Source organism: Varanus komodoensis, unplaced genomic scaffold, assembly GCF_004798865.1.
Source record: "Varanus komodoensis strain SLA01 unplaced genomic scaffold, ASM479886v1 scaffold24, whole genome shotgun sequence".
NCBI lineage: Eukaryota > Metazoa > Chordata > Lepidosauria > Squamata > Varanidae > Varanus > Varanus komodoensis.
This window is the reverse complement of record NW_025335641.1, coordinates 4,128,910-4,138,720: the sequence shown is the minus strand read 5'-3', so window position 1 is coordinate 4,138,720 and position 9,811 is coordinate 4,128,910.

The following is a 9,811-nucleotide window of genomic DNA, read 5'->3' as shown; positions in this document are numbered from 1 at the left end:
GACTGTGCTATGCAGGCTTGATGGCTGACACATCTGGAGGGCCACAAGTTGCTCACTACTGGTATAGAGAAACACATGCTTACCCCTCTTTTAAACACCATGGATAGATTTCTGTTCTTCCCACTTCCACATTTTATTGCCTTTTTTCTGTCAACCATATATATATAGCAGCTGAACTGAGTTTCTACCCCAGATAGTCTTGTGTCTTCAGCTACAATGAGTTGTCCCTCATTGCTAAAGAAAGTATTGCTTTTGGTACTCCTAAGGTATAACAGTGTGTTTATCAGCAGAACAGAACGTCATGCTGGGACATGTGGTGATATTTCTAATACTCTGTTTAGCATTTTTCAGCTCACCTCACCCATGTGCAATGAGGTTCCATTTTGCTCTTAAGGGGAAGTTGTGATGCTTATCAAAAGAAACTTCATTACATGGAGCTGACTTTGGGTCCAGATCACTGGGCAGGTGGTTATGTTTCCAGAATTCAGAAGGCTGAATCCAGACCTAGTCATACTTTCAGAAAAACCACTGAACTCAGGTGTACTGCTAGACTTAGGACCCTGGTCCTGAAGCAAGTGCCCATTGCCCCAGATCCATTTGCAAAATCTTAAAGGCCAGTTTCAGTGGAAAGAATTTTTTGCAGCTCATCATGTAGAAGGTAATTTTCCAGGGAGAGTGCATTTGGGGATAGAAGTTAACCTCCTCCCTTCCTCCCAATTAAATTAAGGGGGAAATCCATAGATGCCACAGGGGAGGTTTTCCTATTCTGAATTGCCATGCAGATAGAGATGGGAAGATTTCTGGGGGATCATTGCTGGGGAGGGAGATATCCTTCCTGCAAATGGCAAGTAAGCTGAGGGGAAAACCTCCCATTAATTGGGCCCAAATCCTTTAAGTGCCCAGCAAGAGCTCTTACTGGAGTTAAGTTAGTCATACATTGGTTTCATTGATTTCAGTGGATCTGCTCCAAGTATGACTAAGTCTGGATCCAACCCAGCACTTAAGTGCATAAGTCAATTGTCAGGAGTGAATCTGTGGCCCTCCAGATACGTTGGTCGCAGCTAGCACAGCCTAATGGCAAGAGGAATTGTAGATCAAAACATTTGGAGGGCCAGAAGGTGCCCATCCCTGGTTTAGCCCCAACTTGCCTTCATGGCAGTAGCCATGTTTATTTAATCACATGCTGGGCCTTGTTACTAATAAAAGTGCACTGCTCAAATGTCAGAAGGAGGCCTTTAGGTGAAGGGAGGTAAGCCCTCCCACCCTTCTTCCAGTCTGTTGCACTTGGAAATTTTTGCCCAGCCTGTGGACAAACTGGACTGTTTGTCTCCTCACATTTCTGGCAGCACAACAGGGGTCTGCAAAAACTTTGCTTTAAACCCAAGTGCATGAATCTATCAGTTTGGAGGTCTGCTACTTGGATCACCTCCTTCAGCACTTACTAAGCTAATTTTTGACAGGTAATGACCAAACCTCTATCTGCTTGTGTTTACACGTTATTGACAAGATTAATGGTTCATCCATACTGTGCAAGTGCTGGAAATTAATGCTTTATTGAAAATGATCTTACGCTCTTTGCTGTTTGTCTTAACCAAAAAATAAAAAAAAATTAAGAAGTACATTCCAAAAAGTCAAACTCTCACCTTTTCAGTTTTGTGGGTGGGTATTAAAAAAGCAAGATGTCTGGCATTACACTCAGCTTTTAATTCTGACCATGACAAGAATACAATAAGACACCTGATAAGCTAATGCTAAGAGCTGTCCCATAATGGAGGGAGATATCAATATGACCACTTACCAAGTGTTCTGAGAAGCAGTACTGATTTCCCTTCATTTGTTGCATCTCTGTGGGAATAAGGGTTAAACTTACCTTGGGACCAAACTTATCTGAAAAAGGAAAGAAATGGAAAAGGAATGAAAAAATGTAATGACTTTTTTGGGGTGAGTGGAGCAGTTGAAAAATGTCAAAGAAAGAACATGGCAGCATGAGATGGATGAGGAAAAACATATAGGCCATTGAGAGAGCAATCCTTTGGCCCCTGGACAATGTCTAATAGGTCCTAGGATCACTGGATTCCCAGATTCCCCAGGTTGGAGGAGGGGACCTGACCTCAGAGCTGGCGATCCACACTTGGATCTTTTCCCCTCTGCATAGTTGGCATGGAAAGAACTTTGCCAGCTGCTTCTCAAAGGCCCCAAAAGTGACTCCACAGAAGAGGTAAAGGGGGTGGGGGGGGGGGAGACTGAGGTATCTTCTGGCCTCCTTCCCTCCCCCAGTGAAAATGCTGCATCTCAGTGGTGACAAATGCCCCCTCCCCACTCCTGTGCTGCAGAAGATGCTCAAAGCCTCTGCATTTGGAGGGTGCAGTTGATAGAATTGCACCCACAGAAAAATAACACTGTTGAGCACAGTCCCAGCCAGTGTTAGGACACACACAGAGGCTGCCCAAAGGAGTCTTTTTAAAGTTGAAGCATGGCTTCCTTATCACTCTCTCCCCACTCTCCAGAATTCATTCAGCTAGTATAAGCCTTACCTTAGCAGCACAGGAAGCAGCCTTATTACAGGTCAGACTATTTGCCCATCTCGCTTCGGCTGCCTATTCTGACTGTGGGGAGAATGCTGGGGCAGGGGAAAGCTGCTTCCTGCCGCAGTCCTTTGTGCACCAACCATGGGAGCATCTCATCACGGACCACCGTGGACGTGATCACCCTGCTTGCAAGGACTTGGGTCTGGCCCCAGAGAGGAGAGGGAGGCAGAGGTGGCCGGGGCATCCTTGATTGGTGACTTGTTCCACTCACTGCTGCAGCACAACTGGTCTGTTGAGTTCGGTGCTGTTATTATCCTGCTGTTGCAGAATAAAGCAGAATACTGGTATTTTGATGCATTAGTTAGTGCTACCAATGCATTGGTTAATGTATGCATTTTAATGCCTTGGTTAGCGCTACCCATCTCCGGCTGTAAGCAGCCTCGAGTGCTTGTGGAAAGGGGGGGTGCAGATCAAGTCCATCGAAGGGGCTGATCCAGCCAACAGGTGGGTCCCAGGTTGGATAGGTAAGCAAGGGGCCGGGGTCGCGGATCCCTCTCCCCCAGATCCCGGGAACGCAGCGCCTAAGCGGGCAAGAGGCGAAAGGCTGCCGCCGCGGCGCCGTCCCTCCTCGCCTCGCTCAGGGGCAGGAGACGCCTCCGATCTGGGGCCGGACAGCCCCTTCCTAAAAGCGCCGCGGCAAACCAAGCCGAGAGGAGCGGGTCGAGCCCGAGTGTGGCTGGGCCCGAAGCGCTGGCAGGCTCGGCCAAAGGAGGGCACCTCGGCCCGGCAAGGGTTACAGGCACTCCCTCCCTCACCGCCTTCCCTCCCTCCGACCTGGAGGAGCCAGCCCACGCCCACGCCGCTGACTTAGCCGCCGGGGCTGGCGGGGCGGCCGTCAGACTCCCCTGCCCGGCGCTGCTGCCGCTGCCGCTGCCGCTGCTGCTGCGGGAAGGCGCCGCGGGCGAGCGGCGTGGCGGATGCCGGGCGAGCTGCCGCCGTGGTGAGTGGGCAGGCGCGCCGCGGCGGGTCGCCGGCCCTGCGCCCCCTTGGCCCGCCGCGAGGGGGTGCGGCGCGCCAGGAGAGGCTCCCGGGCGGCGCCGCGTGGGGTCCCGCGCTCGGGTCGGGGTCGGAGCGCGCGTCGAGCCGGAATGCGGCGGGAGGGGAAAGCGCGCCGAAGGGCTCGGTACCTGCCCGCGGTGGAGAGGCGGGGTCGGGGGCGGTCCGGAGGGCCGGAGCCCCGAATCTCTAGGCAGCCAGTCGCCTGCCCCGCCACCTTCCTGCCCACGGGCGCTGGTGGGACAGTTGGCTATTACGCTTGCAGCGCTTCTCTCTCCTGCAAGGAATCAAAAGTAGTTCGCCCAACTCTCCTCCCCTCACTGAATCCTACGACAAGCTTGTGAGGTGGGTTGCGCTGAGAGTCTGCGACTGGCTCAGGGTCACCCGGTGACCCGCATGGCACAGTGCATGAGGAATGGAGCCCGGATCTCCCAAAACCCAGCCCAGCCCTTTGGCCCTCGTGCGACCGCGGTATGGGGCCCCGATTCCCCTGGACTGGCCGGCCGGCCGTTTTCCTACACTTCCTGCTGCCCAGCTGCCCTTGGCTCTCTCCACTTGAATTTTTTTCCTGAAATCAAATATCCTCCTCACCCCTCTGCATACCTTCCTTTTTTTACAAACAGTGTTTCTTTAGGAGGAAGGGCCACTGAAAGACAGAAATGCGCACGCAAGCCCAGCAGGGCCGTCTTAACAGCGTTATGGGCCCCGGGCAAAGCAGTGTCCTGGGGCCCCGACAACAACTACTCACAGGAATAAAAATGTAAATAGTCGATACAAAGCAGAAAAGAACTTAAATGAGCAATTAGTGAAGTAACTATACGCCTGTGATAGGTATGTATCATATGTGATACAAGGTGTATTGAAGGGTTAACATACATAGATTAGTATGGGGCCCACGGGCGAGTGCCCATCAGGCCCATGCGTTAAGACAGCCCTGGAGCCCAGAGAATTTAGCGCACATGCAAAACAGTACAGGTACATCCAGGGCTTTTTTTGTCATCGAACCCACCGGAACGGCGTTCCGGCACCTTTTTTTCCAATGGATTTTACGAAGTGATTTTGAATCGCCTGTCTGGCGTAGCAGATCAGCAGCTAACATCATTAACATAGTGCCTGCGGGCTGCTTGTGTGTCCGTGCTGATAGTGAGTGCTTACTGCAGGTGGCCACTATTATGTTTATGTATATGTAGAATGACTGGCTATATGTGTGTGTAGAGTGACAGGCTTTACACTAAAAATCTTTTTTAGTGTAAAAGTGTGACCCCAAGATGTGAGTTCCGGCACTTTTTTTTTAAAGCACTGGGTAAATCTGTGCCTTTTTGTTGTTGGTCACCAACTTTACTGCTGGTGTAATGTTAACATTGCTGCTGGTTATATGTCTTGAGACCCATTTGGGCTATAGACAGGGTATAAATGTTACACATAAATAAGAATAAACATGTGTACCCATGCACCCTTGCAAATAATGGAAGGCAACAGCACTCTTGCCTCCCCTGTGGATTGAGCCCATGCCACGAGAGATACCCTGCGCAGCTCCCAGCCTTTTTCTCAGGGAGCTGCATGATACAGCTAACTTTTGCAGTTAACTGTAGCCATCTGGAATTAAGATGCTTGGTCAAGGCAAGGCTCAGTGGCTGCATCCTCCCACTGGCAGGCTTTTCAGTGAGGCATGGGGTGCATGACAGCACCCCCTACCATCAGGCAGAAGGAAACAGATGCCCTGGCAGCAAATTGTCATGAAAGGCAGCACAGTTTTTTATTCTTTCATGAATGCATTTCTAGTGCTATGAAAGGGAAAAGGGACCTTGTGGCATTTTCTGCCTCAGGTGCCCAGATAAGTTGAACAGCTTATGGTATTACACATCTTGCCTTGATGTTGAGGAGGGAGGCCTCCATTTTCTGCTTTGCCTCAGAGATGTCTTGACAATTGAGCAGGCAGAGTTGGTTTTCTTGCCCCTCCCTCAGGGGCGAGCTCCACTGATCCTTCCTGTTGCACCACTCAAAGGGAGAGGACCATGAGCAGGTTGTGCCTTCTAGAGGGAGAAAGCTAGTGAGCAGCCTTCACCCTGTCCGTGCAGAAGTGATGAAGGTTGGTTTCCATCTATCTTGGCTGCCCTCTCTCACCAGGTAGGTGGTGCGGCAGATTGGGCTGGTTGGGTGCCATCTCCACTACCCAGAACACATGGACAGGTAAGTAGGTGAGGTGAGGTGAGCTGGCTGCTCTTTCTTAAACTAACCCTCTGTGCTGCTTCATGCTGAGAAAAAGGAGAGTGCATGGAAATTGGATGCTTTAGTTTCTCCCTGGAGAGCATCATGATCTCAATCCTTTCTTCCAAGGGTTTCCAGAAAGGGGGTGCAAGAGAAGAGCAGCTTCTCCCCACCCTACTCTCACAGAAGCAGCAGAAGGGAAGGGACTGAGAGCACACTTGTGTTGCGGGGCTTTCTTTTCAAGCAGGTGTCCTCTCCATACCAGCCTCTGCTGCAGAGGAGAGATTAACCTTTTCAGGTATAGCTGCAGATCACCTACTTTTCCAGGGGATGGGAGAGTGGCTGGGTTAAACACGTTTTCCAAAAAGGTGTGCTTGCTTAGTGTTATGTGCGGTCTTCGGGGTGAGGGTTTCCATTCCAAGAGTTAATCATCTTGTCCATATGCCGATGTGGCTGCTGCTCATCTCTTCGTCTTTCTGTCTGACTCAGATTTAGCCAAGGCAAAGTAAATATTCAGTTTGTAAAGTGGTTCCTGTTTGGTGGTAAAGCATTTTAGTGGAATTTTTATTCCTAATCCACATCCCATGCCCTGTGAAGTATTGCCAGTTCTTTTACTCTCTGGATTGTGTTGGGGAAGCTACTAGTAAGTTCTTGATGTTGGTTTACAAGACTGTTTGGAGAATGACATAAAAGTGCTTTTTTCTTCTTTTACTTCTCTGACTGGCTCCCTCCCTCCCTTTCTCATTTCTGCTTCTGTAATTTAAATACAAAAGCTTACTTGGTCAAAGCTGTAGACCTAATGGCAGCATCTAATCTTCATGAGGGTTTCTTTGATTTTTTTTTTCTTCCTTTCTGTGCTATCTAGCCGAATGAAGATTTCTGGAGAACTCAGAATCTTACATGATCTTTTGTGGCACTTTGGATAATCCTGCTAAAAGTAGTGGCTAACTCTAAATTTGGCTAAAATACACATTTTAATTTGTTTTTAACATTTCCTAATGGTCAAGACTGCCTTGCCTTTTGTGTGTGGCTGCCCCATTCCCCTTTTGTGTCTCTATAATCCACTGACGGCTCATTTAGCCATATATGAAGACCTGGCGATTCATGTGTAGGCATTAATACTGGAACTAGAAAAGAATGTGGATCTAGCTACACTGAAGCTAGATCCAGTTGTAATCTTGGGTGACTTGTAAGCCTGAAATCTAATTATTCACATGTAATCACAGCCTGCAGTTGAGCTGGGGCTCTTAATGTATGGTCAGTCTACAGATAAGATGTAAAGGACTGGCTTCTTTCTTATCTCTGACCTCCCATGTGACAAAGAGAGGGCAGCTCTTTTAAGAGCAAGTTTTCCTAGGGTGAGATTTTTCTTCCACTCTTGTACCTATTCTGGAGTTAAACCGTTGCATTCCTGCAGGTCATCTTATATGGATAACTATAGCCATCTGGAATTAAGATCCAGGAAAACATAACCTTCCTTTTAAATTATGCCAATGAATTTGCTGTCATCCATTCCATTCACTGTTGAGTGGAAGGCAAATGGTTAATAGAAACACTTGATTAGACATCAGAGTTTGAAGTCACAGTATGCTGCAACTAAATAGCTATTGCAGGAGAAATTGTGGACTACCTGGTGCATGAAATAGCGTGACAGCAAGTTTAGTTCATAATAGTGATATGTTTACTATGATCAAGTTCAGCTAGGGTTTCAGATTAATTCATGCATGCAGGTACTGCTGACTTCTCTTGGTGTTAGTTGTTTGTATGGTACCTGCCCCCTCCCACATAGACAAGTACCTGCTTGACATGAGCCAGAGGGTAGTCATGATAGTCTGCTGTGGGAAACAGAAGCAGCAGAATCTTGTGGCACCTTCAGAGCTATCAGGTGTGTCTTGGAATATATTTTTGTGGAATTTAGCCCACTTTTGCATATCTGTGGAATATCATGGAGAGTCTAAAGTTTATATACACTATGTATATTAGAAAAGAAATCAGAAGGAAATTAAATTAAAGAAGCTATATTATTAATAGTGGACATTCCAGGGCAGTTGTTGAGTTCAGTTGTAGGAACAGCTGCATTGTGGATGCCAAACTGTTAATAGTTTGAGTGGCACTTTGCATTTAATTTCTTTCTGATAACACTTTCACATTTCTTTCCCCCCAACAAACACATACCATATATAAAGTATATAAATTTTTCCCTAATACAAATTTCCACAATGAACCTGATGGGTCCATACCAGAATAAAATGGATTAGTCTTTTTAAATGCCCAGAAAGCCTCAGCTATTGAGTGATAGAAAATGAAATAATTGCATAAGTAGTCTTTGTGATGCCATAAGGTTCTGGATCGCTTACACTTCAGAGAATAATTTCCAGTAAAATACACTCAGATGTAACACACTAATAGAAAGTCCTGTAGCAGCTTTTTAGTAGTGTATTTTGCCCAAGTTCTACTCAGAGTGTCTGGATATAACTCTTTTAGGGCAGAATCCTATGCATGTTTAAACAGAAGAAGGTCCTCCAACTCCTTGTCCTGTAGCACTTTTTTCTGCCTTAAGCATGCATGGGGTTGCATCCCTAGTCTTATCAGTTGCTTCTGCTGATCTGCTTGGTCTGAGGGCCAGGCTAAATGTGTTGGCAGCAGTGCTCTTTCTTTCAAAAACACACTGCCTGAATTGCATAATGCATATGTGGTAGCACCCGTTTTTAACAGCTGGAGAGTGCAGAATACTCCTCCTTGCCTGCACCTTGTTTGCTTGCTTATATTCTGCTCCTTGAAGTGCACTTTTGCCTTGATGCAGCTATGGCTGGTTGAGAAAATGCTTCCAGACAGGGCCATGGGGTAGTAACCAGTGGGTGAGGTGTGGATTATGCACTCCTCGTTTGCTACTAAACAGAACCTCCTTGCTTCTTTCTACACCATTAGGGCTGATCAGCATTTAATCACAGTGGATATGCCACCTTTTCATCTCCTTCCTCTCCAAGAGGCATCCTTGAATCCAGGCAACAGCATAAATACTGGTTGAGTTCACCAGCTTTTTAAATTGCTCAATTAAAAAAGAATTAATTGTTTAAGTCAATAGCAAAAGTTCTTTTACACAAGGAGTGCCACTTTTAAATTATATGCCCTCCAATTACTGATACTGTTAACCTGAATCAGAATGGCTGATGGACTAAATATTTACTCCAATTTATTGGCAGTGATTATAGTTATTTGGGCAAAAGTAGATCTGAATCCATTTAAAATTGATATCCACCAGAAAAAGCATTTTTCTACCAGTGAAAAAGGACTGTTGCTATTTCAATATCAAGCAACTTCAAGTAATTTAGCTTCATGAATGTCAGTGTGGCTTGTGATTTGACCTCCAGAAATAGGGATAGAACCAAGTTGTCCTTGACAAGTTGAAAGACAGAGAACATCCTGAATTTAAGCTTTTTCTTACGCATTATGTTCCCCAGGGCACTGGGATGAGAATCATACATTACTGCAGACATGTTGCCCATGCCCTTCCACTTAATACAAAATGTGAAATAGAGGAAGGTATACTTAATATGCTAGTTCTGGTTTGGTGACTATTGATAGTAACTTGGGTATTTTTATCTTTGCTTTATATGGGCTTTACAACTGTACCGGAAAGCAAAACAAAAATACACCCTGTAGTAAGATGCAAATCCCAGATTTGCCTAGGTTGGATTCTATTTTATTTTCAGTCCACTGTAATCAAGACATTTCAGGGACCTTGAGGGCGCCTGCTCGTGGCTTTCTAAAGATCAAAGTTCTCTTGGATCCTCTGCTGCTTTGAGAATATAATGTATGCTGACATTGTTGATACGAATCCTAGCGCTGGTCTCTACATACATATAAATGCTACAGGGAGGGCAGTGAATAAAACTTGTTCCCTCTTTCTGCTTCTTTCCACCCCCATGACTCGTGGCTATTATATGATGAAGGGACATAGCTTAGAGATGCTCTTTTCATGCATAAAGTCTCAGGGTCAAATTGTATCATTTCTGGTG